The sequence below is a fragment of the Narcine bancroftii genome, chromosome 4 (genome assembly GCF_036971445.1).
Source record: "Narcine bancroftii isolate sNarBan1 chromosome 4, sNarBan1.hap1, whole genome shotgun sequence".
NCBI lineage: Eukaryota > Metazoa > Chordata > Chondrichthyes > Torpediniformes > Narcinidae > Narcine > Narcine bancroftii.
The window spans coordinates 175,469,797-175,483,791 of NC_091472.1; the positions used below are offsets into that span (position 1 = coordinate 175,469,797).

Consider the following 13,995-nt stretch of genomic DNA (forward strand, 5'->3'; position numbering starts at 1 on the left):
CACGGCTCCTCACCCTGAACCTCTTCCGTGCTCTGGTCCACTCCAATCACACTTTCCGGTACACTTCACTTCCAGCCTGTGTCTTCCTTTCAGGTCTGCTCATGCTGCCCGTGTCCACCCTGTGAGCTGCTGGCCGCCTTTGTCCACATTGGTGGCCGCCTTCAGGTTTGCTTTATCCATCCAGGCTCTGCACTTTCAGGCCCACTTGAGCCTCATGCTGCCGTCCGCATTGATCTGTGTCTTCCTGCTGTCTCAACACTTCTCCTGACCGCCCAAGATGGTTTTGCCATCGCTTCCCTCTGACTTCCCGACCTGTACTCGTTTCACCCTACTCCAGTGCGCTGGCTCTCTACATTCTCCAGCCCATTGTCAGCTAGATCCACTGCTAATCCACCCAACGTGCTTTGCTCTCGCTCCTCAACCTATCCATGTTTCACCATTGTTGCACTGGGTCCTCACCCATCTTCTGCCCCTCCTCCCCCTCCCCAGTTCACTTCTAATCACCCCCCCCCCCACCTGCTTCACCTCGCAGCCAATTACTGTTGTGCACCCCATGGTTAATTGTCCCTTCGCTCTGACCATCACCATTCGTGGAAGATATTGTGGCTCTGCATTTGTAAATATGATGGACAGATTAGATTTTAATGACTGTCAATTCACACCAATCTGGGCAACAACACACATGGAGTTAAGTGCAAAATCCCGACCGTTCCAATTTGTTCCATCATGGATTGCTTCATCAAAATAATTTCACACATAATTACTGATTTTATGTGAAGTTCAAACTTTTGCTCAATTGTCACTGTTCAAAATGGCAAAGAGATTGCAACTATTAAACTAGATAGAATAATCACCCATGGCCTCAGAAACTGATTATAATTGCAAAGGTTTAATTGAGTCAAATAAATATTTAAAATTTAAATTTAAACATACAGCACAGTAACAGGCCATTTCAGCCCTCAAGTCCGTGCTGCCCAATTTACACCTAATTAACCTACACTCTGTTCTGTTTCAAACAGTGGGAGGAAACCAGAGTCTGTGACTTCTTCCAATACAGGGAGAACATACAAACTCCTTACAGACAGCGCGACATTCGAACCTCGGTCCCATCCCAATGTTGCACTAACTGCTACGCTAGTTAATATTAGACTAAGTAATATCGGTCATTTGTATGAATTCCTCTTTTTTTTCAGTTTCCACTTTAATCCTTGTTTACGTTTTTGTGTGCAAGAACATTTTTTTCATGATTGATCTCGTAGAATTATTTAAAGAGTAAACTAAAGAGTTTGAATGGATGTGCCAAAGGACATCTCAAGGACCATCTCGTTTGCCCGTTCTTCCCTGAATAAACCTGCTGCCTGGGCACTTCTTCCAACCATCCACTACCTCGGCTCTGTGCTAACCTTGCATGTTCTCGCCTCTCTGGTACCCTACACCTGTTCACATTCCCTAGCCCACTTCCAATCAGCCTAGTCTCTCTGCTTCACCCTGATGCCAATAACAGAGTTAGTTGTCAGCGATTCACTCCGACCATCCTAGCGGCTCACTAGTCTACAAGATCATGGCATTTTCTGGCCCCCTTTGCACTCCTGCCTGAATCTTCCCTTCAGGTCTGCTAGAGCCGAGTCAGCGTTGTTTACTGGTCCCAATCCCTTCCACTCCACGCTCCTGCCAACGGCCCGAGTGGTTTCGCTCTGCCTTCCTCAACGGTTCATGTTTTGCCAGGTTCTTCTGCGCTGCCCTTCCCAATTCCCAGCAAGGTCCCATCCATAGCATGGAATGCACTCTCTCTTCTTCAGAGAATGCCATTAGATCTTCTAATCTTTAACATGGGCAGCCCAGAGCTTCCAATAAACTCAACTAAAATTTAGAATAAAAAAAAACTTGAAAGTTTGAACTCTGTACATCATGCATGGATTAAGTTTCTCCAGTCTTGAAAAACTTAAAGCCTCTCTCCAGATGCTATCCCTCCCCATTAAACCATTCCATACTCAAATAAACATAATTGTCAGCACAGGATTGTGGCCCAAAGAGCCTGTTTCTGTGCTGTACTTTTTGTGTTCCATTGTGCACTCATTAGCTGTAAAAAAAACAGCTGTAGAGCTTGGAATTACTGTATTACAATCCCACATTTCTCCAGCCTATGAAATTGGTTGATCAAATGGCAAGGGCCTTTTGCAGGAAAAAGACACTGCCACTCTCAATGTAACTGTTGGTAAGTTGGAACAGTGAATCATTCCAATTTTATTTTGAATCAGGTACATCCCATAGATTGCAGGCACCTTGGTGGAGAACTAGTACTTGCCATTTGTGGCCCTGTCCAAGTGCCCAGCATAGAAACCCAACTTCAGGAGAAAGCAGTTGTATTGTTGCTATCAAGTTGGCTTGGCAACATATCTTCTGGAGTGAAACATGACTTGTGATTGTAGGGAAAGAAACAAAAATGCCCGAGGAACTCAACAAGTCACACAGCATCCGCAGGAGGTAAAGATATATAACCGATATTTTGGGCCCGAGCTCTTCTTCAAGGTCGGGGGTGGGGGGGGGAGGGTGGGAGGAAAGCAGACATTGGAATAAAAAGGCTGGGATAAGGTGGGAAGAAAGGACAGGGGCAAGAGCACAGGCCAATTGGACACAAATAGGAAGACGGGAGAGGAAAGGCGAGATTGATCAGGGGAGGGGAGGCTCTGTGATTGCAAAGCTGGAGGAATGGAAAGGGGGAAATGAGAGGGGGACAGAGACTCTAAATGGTCCCATAGTTGGGCTGCTTGACAATATACAGAATTATGACACAGTATTTGTGTCATATTTTATAGCTGTTTGATCAAAGCAGCAATAACTACTCATCAGCAAGGTTCTGAAAGAGAAGAACATTCACTTTTCCATCTAATATGTTCTACTTTACTGAATAGTGAAGGAGAGGCATTGTTCATTTGAACAGCAACCTTCCTCAATGATTGGCTAATAAGAACACCACACCATCTGTTGACACCAAGCCATTTGGGACAAAGGTCCATCAGGTTTGATTACTGCTCAGCCGATGAAGATTAACACGAAGCTCACCCGAACTGGCTTCTTTGGCACCGAGCTGAAGAAGGGAATTTGCAGACCTGCTGAAGGGTGAGGTACATTGACTCCCGACAAGAAACGTGCACCAGTGAGACGAGTCAATCAAGTAAAAATGCAGAAATACTGGAAGAACTCAGCAGGTCTCGCAGCATTCCTAGGAGGTAGAAGTATGTAACTGACATTTCATGCCTGAGCCCTTCAAGGTATGGGTTAAAAAGGAGGTGTCTGAATGAAAAGGCTGAGAAGGAAACAATGGCATGGGGAGGATCAGAGTAGGGTTGGCCCTTACCACAAAAAAAATGGGCAGGGTAGCAGGTGACTGGTTATTATCAACACCCCAAGAAGGGGGTGGAATCTGGAGGGGAAAGCGGGGCAAGCAAAATTAATATTTGGCCACAGTTTCATGGGTCACTCTCCAGGATATCCTCTCACAGTTGGACAGGTTGCCAGCATTTTTGTTTTCAATCACACGAGGGAAATGCATCTTGGGCATATTTCTCCAAGAATAAAAACAAAACAAAATTTATATTGCTTATTTCAAAGCCTCAAGAAGTCTCAAACTGGTTTACAGATAATGAAATAGCTTCAGCCCTTTATTGCATGGACTTTTATTGGAACATCTGTCCATGCCCTGAGGATACATCTGGGAAGGAGGAAAAGGAAGCTGTGGATGCCACACAGATACCAGATGGAGCCCAAGCTTTTGTCTGCAATCAAATACATCAGATAGGAATTACAATTCACTCAGATATTTGGGCAATTTGTAAACATTAGAACCTGTTGCAAGTATTTTCCTGTTACTTTGTAAACTGTCCCAGAGCTTTAATTACTAGCATCAAATACAAACATCTCTTTTGGCAAACAGCCTCACCTAACATTCTTTTGGCTTTTAAGATCAATGAAAAAATTGACAGTAGTATGGTTTAGAAAGACAGAAGACTTGGCCAACATTTATTGTCTCAAGTAGCATTACCAAAGTGTTTGTGAAATGTTGTGTACAGATTGGAGATTGTATTTCCAACATTACAATAGTGACAACAGTTCATTACACAGAACACTGAAATGCTGGAGGAACTCAAGCCGTTCTCGCAAGGTACCCTGAGGCAGGGCTCAGGCCCGAGATGGCGATTACAGCTCTCTACCTGCCAGCCGTGTTCCTCCAGCGTTTCTGTGCTTTGACAACAATCAGGCTTTCGTGTTTCTCCTCACCGTCTATTACGTACTCATTGCCTGCAAAGTATTTGTGGAACATCCCGAGAACACCAAATGCAAGAGTCTCAGGATCCACTGATAGACTGACAGGAATATAAAAGACCAGCTGATTGTCATCTTGTAACTTGAAGCAATTTGCATTTCTGTGGACTATTTTAGTTGAAATTATTTTTTTTAAAATTGCGATTATAGCAATTTGATTAGCTACCTCCATTTCGTATTAGAAAGTTGGCCTCTTACTGTTCACAATCTTTTAAAATAATCTACTTTCTGCTTTAGCATATTTTACATTGTTCTGATTCTGCTGCACACTTTTTCCTAAATTTCCTCTTAACATGAAGAGAGGCTCTTTAAATACAGCGAGTCTATGCCAGTTCACAGAGCAACCCGTTTCCCCACTGCCCCCCATGATTTTCTCTGTCGTCTGCTCCTTTCATCAATGCCACCTCCCAGGCTCTAACACCACTACTCACCCCCGAACTGGGAGCAACTTGCAATCTTTGGGACACAAGAGGAAACCAGAGCAGCTGGGAGATACAAGCATCGCAGGGAGAATGTGTATCTTTCACCCAATTAGCACCTGAAGTCTGGATTGAACTTGGGTCACGGGAGTTTGAAGAAACAACTTGACCAACAAGTTGCACCACCCTATTGCCCTTTGGATGTGCATCTGAATTTTTACTAATCAAAAAGTGATATTATTCTCAAATATTATCCATTTTTTACTGTGAACTCATGAAATTTACATTTACAATCCATTTTCACTGTAAACTCACATGTGAAATTTACATTTACTGCCTTTGTGGAATGATACATAATCAGGTTCTTGCAGTACTTTGAGATGCTTTGAAGTTCCCCAACTGAATGGATTATGGATAATTCCTGTACAACTTCTTGAATTTTCATGCTTGAAAACATATTCATCACCACAAAAGCCCAGTAAGTTGCTCAAACTAACTGCTACTTATACTGGGTGAAAAATGTGTCTGTTATTTACGGGCTGGTAAGTCCTAAGCGTTGCCTAGAAATGGCCATAATTTTACTTGTGGAAGCCTTTCTTCCTTATTATCATGCTTCTGCTTAGCAACAAACAATGCTCGGAGGAAGGGAGAAAGGAGGAAAAATGTTACCTATTTTTTTCCCCCCTGAAGTCAGCCTTTCTGCTATTTTCTCCTCCTTGCTCTGTAGAGCAACTCTCTTCTGAATACATCATGGGTTGTCTCATCAAATGCACCGAATCCCACTGCCTGACCTCTGATGGTCAGATTTTGGAAGGAACAGCTGTTCCCAGATCAGCGAGACAGCTGTCTGTGAGTGGTGGAAGGTAGAGATCGGAGGCAAGTGTGGGGTAGGGTTTAGATCTTTGTCCCATTCATTGCTGGATTCAGCATTGAGACTAGTCATGGCTCATTGATGCAGAGAGCATGCACAGGCACCCAGCAGCTAACCTTCAGGTTATCCTCAAGTCCAAAAACAACCCCATTAATTTGAAGAGGGTCACCTACTCTATGGATAAAGACAATCAAGGCAAAGCCTTCTGGCCCTTCAAAGTTTACCTTGCCTTTTATCAAGATCATTGTTAATCTACATATTAAATGACATGTTGGATTGGATTCACTCAATGCCATTTTCCACACTCTTCTTTCAACATTCAGAAATATGTCAATCATTTTGGGGCCCAGGTTGGTTTTAAGAAAATATCTTAACTGAAAATAACAGAAGATGGTCTTGCTGGACAAGATGTATTTCCTCTTCAATTGTTCAAAGAACATGAAGTCCTTTTTTCCTAATGTTGGATCCCTTTATGATGTCAAGACTCCAGAATCTTATTTAGAGTCATGGGGACGAGTTCATTTTGTCTCAGAGGTGCTTTTGGGGACAGTCCCAGTTTCGGTCCTCTCGTTTTCAATTTTTTATTTGGTTTTAACATACACAAATTACATAGGTATAATGATAAAGTAAATTGTTATCAAATTACAAATATCAAATAACAGTGAACAAGGTACATATGAACCCATGTTACTAAAATGAAAACAAAAAAAAAAACAACCTTGTTGCTAAATTAAGAATCTAGCCCCACCCATGAGGGCTGCTGGCCAAGTTAAGGAGTTCACTAATAATATTAGGAACAATGGGGACAAGAACAAAAAAATAATTAAGAAAAGGCCACCACATCTGACAATCATTGAGTATGAGTGGGGGGGATGACGATGACAGAATCTTTCACCCATTTTCAGTCCAAGACTTCCATGAGTCTCACACCATATTCTAATAAAGGCTTTAATAGGATTGTCTGTCCTGTTGGATATAATCCTGGAGTTCCATATATATATCTATAAATATTTTTTTAAAAATCACCAAATACCTTTTCTTTCAGGAGTGCATTCCAATTTGTATCCAGGAGGGGACACCATCACCGTCAAAAAAAGGATGAAATAAATCACATTTGAGCTGCCAAATAATTTTTAAAAATGAGATAATCTAAGGGCTCCTGATCTATGATCCCACATTAATCTTCCCATAGATACTCTGAGCACTTTACAATTCCATACGAATTGTCTAACATGTTTGTTAATGGTTTTAAAGAAAGTTTGGGGTAGTGAAATGGACTAGGACTGGAAAAGATACTGTAACCTCAGCAATATATTCATTTTCACACAGATGAATGACTCTTAAATTCTTAAAATCAACTGGGCCCCAAAATGACTTTACCTGTAATTACTGATGGGGAGAAACTGCTTCATGAGGGAAATGTATGCAATTTCCAAAATGTATTCCTTACTGCTGAACAAGGGCCTCAAAGCCAGGTTTGCGCAAATCTAGAGTGAGATGAGAATCAGATCTGTACATAACAACTCTGGTCAGATTTATGCCAAGGCAATTTGTTAGCTACCATTAATACCCAGTACAGACTGGTTCACTACAATTTCCTCCATAAGCTGTACCTCACCCCACAGAAACTACATAGATCTAAACCTGAATTGTCAGAGATGTGCTTCAGTGTGGCATTGAGGTTGGCTCCGTCTTGCAATCTACCTGGCTTTGTACAAAGGTGAGGCCCTTTTGGTATGACCTCTGATTCATTAGTGTTGGAAAAATCTGAAAAATTTAACAAATTAACAATGACTCACCATGTGATCATTTACACTGCACCCCTCAAGTTCCTGTGCACATTAGTCCCGATGCTTTTACATGGAGCAATGTGGCCTGAGTCATCAGCGTGAGTCATGAGGTGAGTTTTGCGGTGAGATTTAGTCCGCAGGCTTCCCCCAAAAAGTAGTAGAGGTCCTGCAGGATAAGTGCAGATAAATCCTGCACTTTTTAGACAGCCCGTGTAACGGCAAATTTTGTTGATTGCAGTTACATGCCTGCAGTCTAAAAACCCCAATTAACTAAGATCATAGGAGTCACATATCTATTAGATCCTCATCTTTGCTTACTGGGGAATTTCACGAGTGTCAGTAGATCTTTAACTAATTTCCAAATTAAATTTATGGAAATCACTATGTGTAGCCATGAAATACATAACAGTGACATGGAAATCTGATCCCCCCCACCTCTCCTCATTGATAGAGGATCTTTGGAAATCAACAGTTGTATTCCTCTTGAAAAAAGGATACATCACTTTTCTGAAAATTTGCCAGCCTTGTCGAGAGTACCTAGGCCTTTCACTGATGCCACCATAGTGATGTGATCACTTCTGGTTAGCCAGAAGACCTCCTTAAAGGATATAACACTGTGTTAGTACCGTGTCTCTATGTGTTTCACTGTATACACTGACTTTTTGTTTAATTGGGTTTATAAAGGGTAGGGAAGTGGTGTTTTGTGTTCTATATAATTGTTAAATAAATTTAAAAATGAAAATAATACACAAAAAAGAAATCTTGTTCAATCTCTTGAGAATGATCCTTCATAACACTCTGCAGGTGAGAATTCCAAAGGCTCTCCATCCTTCCAAATAAAAGCAGCACATTCAAGCAATCAATGAACAGCACTAGTGGAGATCAAGCAGTAAAGCACATTCTGTAAGTGAAGGTCACATGGAAAAAGGGAACAGAAGCAGGCCATTTGGCCCAGAGTCTGCTCCATGAAACCTCCCCAAGCTAAACTGTTCTCGCATCTAGTTCCAAGTTCCGGCCTTGACTAATTAGATACCCCTTTAAATTCCTCCATTTTTTTGCCCATTCTCCTAAGCTGTCCAAGTCTCTCTGCAAGCTTTCGACTTCTTCCACTCATTGTACTCTACCACCTATCTTGGTGTCATCTGCAAAATTTGCCACCAAACCATTTAATCCACAATCATCAATATATATTGTAAAAAGACATGACTCCAACACCAACCCTTGTGGAACATCACTAGTGACAGGCAACCAACCAGAATAGGATCCCTTTAATCCCACTCTTTGCTCCCTGCTTATCAGCCAATGCTCTACCCCAATCTATTATTTTTCCAGTACTTTCATGGGCTTTCATCTTATTAACCAGCCTCTTATGCGGCACCCTATCGAAGGCCTTTTGAAAATCCACAGCCTCTCCATTGTCCACTCTACTTGAGATACCTCTCTTCAGCTCATACCTAAAAAGCTTATCCCTTTAACATTTCTGCTACCTCGCTCTGGACCCCAGAACCTGAGAGACATCTTCCCTGCTTCCTGCCTTCGCAAGCCCTTTAAAATGTACATGCTTGACTTGTTCTATTCTATGCCACTTTGATCTAAGATTTTAAGCTTTCTTCATAGCATTTGAATGTTGTTTTAATAATTTTTAATTTATTGTTATTTTAAAACATTTAAATATATTTAAATTCAGAGACATTCAAAGATACTTCAAAAGCCTTTGACAGACATTGAAGGAGTCAAGAGCGGGCACACTGGCCAGAATCCACTGGAGGTTCAAGTTGTTTGATTCTGGGCACAAATAAAATGTTCAAGCAGAGGACTTGTGCAGGAATAGCCTGCCCGTCATCTTATTGTGAGGTTAGATCCCAGATTTTGTTTGATTACATACTTCCTGCTGGAACAGGAAGGTTTTGCCACATTGAAAGCAATGTTCAAATGCAAATTTTGGATGTCATTGTTGTGCTTGAAGACGAGAAGTGTGTTCAGCAACAAGTGAACTTGTAGGAACTGAAGAATTGAATTAGTGAAGGGTGTTTTGCTGCTTTGAGTAGCTCTCTAATCATTGGAAACACACACAATCAAATGTTGATAGGGTATCGAGCTTCTGAAGCAGTGCCAGATCTTTTGTATTTATATTGTTTTATTCTGTGACTCAAAATACACTCAAAGCACCCTAAACATGCCAGAAAATGCTCCACTTTGAATGTAATTCATTTATTGCTTCCAAAACAAATGAGCACAAATTCATGAAGATTATTATGAATTTAAAATTGCAAGGAAAAGTAGAAGCCGTGCAGTTGAAGATAGTAACCCACTTCTCTGGGAAATCTGAGAATTGACGTTGACCAAATGACACTTAGCATGACCACCTAAGCAATAAATGGGCTGTCCTGTGTATTGAGGCGTAAGAAATTCACTCATTCCTCACGTTCAGCCAAACAGAAACAGTACATTCAAGTAAACAACAGTTTCCAGCAGGGGTTGAGTGCATTCTCAGTTGGATTTGGTGGGTGCCTGGAGAGATCATGGCAGAGGAAATAAAGAGCAAAGTGTGTGAAACGTCAGACTGAGGAATTTAAGACAAAGATGTTATAAGCTCTTGTAATACCATTTCCACAGGGTAATTGCAGGGTCTCCAAGTTAATTAGTGAGGTACTGATGAACTTTCTTAATGATTGGGCATCATGATATGATTTTACAGATGTTTCTAGAGATTTTTACAGATATTCTGGGATTTCTTAAAGCAGTCAGGCTATTTTCTGGCTAATTGTCGCCCTTAATTTAACAACAACATAACCAGTGATATTGGGTTAGAACCAATTGGTCTGTGACTGTATAATATGGAGCAACAGATAAAGAAATTCAGAATGAACCTCATTTTCTTAGCTAACCTAAGGGATATTACAATTATTTGCCTATTCATTTCTACTATTCACCTTTCTAGGAGTACAAAACAGATTTTCTTTTTAATCCCCTATAGAAACTTAAAGAAAAATTGAAAAATAATCTATTTTGACATAAAGTGTAATATTCTATGGTATTTTATATGAAATAATGATGAAATTCTTTTTGCTTACAGGCAATTCTTCAAAATTAGTCAGAACCTTTGTTTAAAGCACAGTTGCAGCAGTTGTATTTATCTGCCCATGTATGAAATAAAGACAGCAATCTCAAATTAATTTTCACTTGCCTTCATATTGCAATGTAGCTAAGCTGTAATAATTCCTTTCTATCCCATCCATTATAACTGACAGAACCTATATTTTCCATCCAGGTGAGTAATGTAGGCCCATTTTCTCAAAGTATATATTATAATGAGGGATTGTGGAGAAAGTCCATTTGATAACGAGGTGGATTTCTAATGCTCCGTTTTCATTAACACGGGGTGGGGGGGGGGGGGGAGTAGACAAATAGAATGGTCAGCTAAATCCAACAACTAAAGCATGTTGACATTTTCTGGATTTGTCCTTGAATAAAGAAACCCATATTGCCTGACTGCAGACTGCAGTGTTGAGCAATGTTCCTTTTTCTATCTTTTCCAATATTTAATTAATCATATTCTTTCTTTCTTTTCTTCTTTGGCTTGGTTCCACGGACGAAGATTTATGGAGGGGGTAAAATTCCACGTCAGCTGCAGGCTCGTTTGTGGCTGACAAGTCCGATGCGGGACAGGCAGACACGGTTGCAGTGGCTGCAGGGGAAAATTGGTTGGTTGGGGTTGGGTGTTGGGTTTTTCCTCCTTTGCCTTTTGTCAGTGAGGTGGGCTCTGCGGTCTTCTTCAAAGGAGGTTGCTGCCCGCCAAACTGTGAGGCGCCAAGATGCACGGTTTGAGGCGATATCAGCCCACTGGCGGTGGTCAATGTGGCAGGCACCAAGAGATTTCTTTAGGCAGTCCTTGTACCTTTTCTTTGGTGCACCTCTGTCACGGTGGCCAGTGGAGAGCTCGCCATATAACACATATACATATTATAGGTAACAATTCAGGAGAGAAAGAAAGCTAATCAAGAAAGAAAAAAGTGACTCATATGACATATTACATACTGCATTACACCACAATTAATGAATACATTTTCATCTCAAACTGAAATCTTCAAAAATAAAAAAATTGTACAAAACCTATCTAATCTTAAAAAAAACTTAAAAGACTGGGCAGCCTATCTTGAGAATTTATTGTTAAAAATTAATCGTCTGGTCTTCACCAACAAAGAGAAAAGAAATAAATAAGTATAGTCCAAAAGGGAAAATAATTATACCAGCTAAGCCACGTGGACATAATTTATAAAAGGTTGCCAAGTCTCTTCAAATTTAACAGAAGTATCAAATGTACAACTCCTAACTTTATCTAAACTTAAGCATGACATAATTTGAGAGAACCATAGAGTCAAAGTAAAGTAGCTCTTCTAGCCAACAATGTAGAAAAAGCTACAACCTACAACCCACTTCTGGAAATACAATTCCAGGAAAATAGCAGTTAATGGGTTAGGTTGCAAACATACATCCAGTATAGCTGACAAAGTCTTAAAAAATTGATCCAATACCTCTCCAACATAGGGCATGACAAAAACATACGAGTTAGAGAAGCCACTTCTGATTTACATCCACCACAAATAGGACTAACGTTAGAAAAAATACAGATCAATTTGTCTTTTGACACATGAGCCCAATGTACCACTTTAAACTGAGTCAAAGAATGACGAGCACATATTGAAGAGGTATTAACCAATCCAAATCTCTTCTCCCATGATTCCTCTGGAAGATGTAACTGAAGTTCTTCTTCTGGAGGAGTCACATAATGGAGTAGTGGCTGGTTGGGAAAACCAGCCCTCTCCAGGAAAATAGGAAGTTAGGAAAAGCAAAGCATAACAAAAATAAAATAAGAAATAGAAGATAAAGATACAGAGAAGAGAAAGAAGATGGCTCCCAAGAAGGAGAAAATAAAAGCAAATGGAAAAAAAAGGTCAAGTTGCCAGAGAAGATAGAAGAAGGCCTTACCTGCATGAGGAACAGGACGGCGTGGTGGCAAGGAGTGTCTGACCCTCGAGGTCAGTACCTGCCCTGCGGAGTCGCAACCCACCAGCTGGTGCACTACAAAAATGGCTCTCAGAGCCAAACAAAAGTGTGCAATCAAAGGAGAAAGAGGACACCGGTGGGATGGGGGCTCAGCGGAGGAGCGGGCTGTCACAGAGCGAACAGCTGAGGGATGCCTGACACCAGGATGCTCAGCTGGAGAACAAAGAAGCCAGCAGAAGAGGGACCGATGAAATAGACGAGGGAGATGGACAGAAGGATGACCAACAAGAAGATCAACGTCAGGAAGCACAGCAGATGAGCAGCCCAGGAGGGGAGGACCAGCAACAAGAGGCCCAGCAAGAAGAGGCCTGACAAAGAGATACAAGCAGCTCATCAGGAAAAACAGAAGAGACAGACACAGAGAAGAAGACACAAACACAGAACAGACACAGAAGAGGAAGAAGAAGACCAAGATCTTCACAGAGAAAAAGGTAAAACTGATGGACAAAGAGAAATAAAAGGTAAAACTGATGAACAGAATATAGATAAAGTCTTTTTGAAGAACAAATGAGAATCACTAAAAGAATGGTTGTCATTAGAGTTTAATGCAATTAAAAGGAAAATGAAAAGAACAGAAGATAAAATGCAAAGGTTAGAACTGGTAATGACAGAAATAGGGAAAAGAGTTCAGAATGTGGAAGAGCAGGAAACGGCTGTAGAAATGGAAGTAAATGACTTGACAAAAATTGGAAGAAAGTGACAAAAAATTAAAGAGACACAAGAGTTGTTACCTCAGAAAATTGATATGTTGGAAAATTATAGTAGGCGAAACAACATCAAAATAGTGGGCCTGAAGGAGGGTGAAGAAGGGACAGATATGAAGGAATTTATAAAAGGATGGATCCCGAAGGTCCTGGGAATGACAGAAATGCAGGAAGAAATGGAAACAGAAAGGGCACACAGAACATTAGCTCTGAAACCATAGGCACATCAAAAACCAAGATCCATCTTAGTAAAATTTTTGAGCTACACGACAAGAGAAAATATACTGGAACGGGCAAGGAATAAAGTTAGAGAAGATAATAAACCATTGGAATACAAGGGTCAAAAAATATTTTTTTTACCCAGACACAAGTTTTTGAACTCTTAAAGAGGAGGAAGGAGTTTAATACAGCGAAATCGATTTTATGGAAAAAAGGTTACAAATTCATATTAAAACATACAGCCGTGCTTAAAATTTTTATACCCGGGGAGCAAAACAGACTGTTCTTGGATCCAGAGAAAGCCCAAAAGAATTCGCAGAATGTTTGCAGGACAGGAGAAGAGATGAAGAAGTGTAATAAGAATGAAGAACGGCAATAAAGTATATATAAAGATGTAAAAACAAAGTATATGTAAAGAACTAAAGAGGGAAAAGAGAAGGAAGGGAGGGGGGGGGGAGAGAGAGAGCTTTGTTATATGTGTTTTAAAAAAAAGTGTTTTCTGGAGAGGGCTGGGTAGAGGGGGAATAACCATCACTGCAAAATCAGTTGAAGCTGCGAACAAGATCGCAATCTAAATGAAAAGGGGAGTTGTGGATGCCCGG

At 40.8% G+C, this 13,995-nt stretch overlaps 1 protein-coding gene and 1 long non-coding RNA gene across 2 annotated transcripts in view; one reads left to right on the top strand and one right to left on the bottom strand.

Annotated features, from left to right (window-relative positions):
- Positions 1–10,564, top strand: part of LOC138761265 (uncharacterized) — a 40,259-nt gene extending 29,695 nt beyond the window's left edge. The window contains exons 4-5 of the long non-coding RNA XR_011356224.1: positions 8,208–8,306; positions 10,480–10,564. This is a non-coding gene — a long non-coding RNA (uncharacterized lncRNA). The remainder of the gene's footprint in view (positions 1–8,207; positions 8,307–10,479) is intronic.
- The window catches only part of LOC138762399 (serine/arginine repetitive matrix protein 4-like), a 302,092-nt gene that overhangs the window by 174,073 nt on the left and 114,024 nt on the right, over positions 1–13,995 (bottom strand). The window lies entirely within an intron of this gene.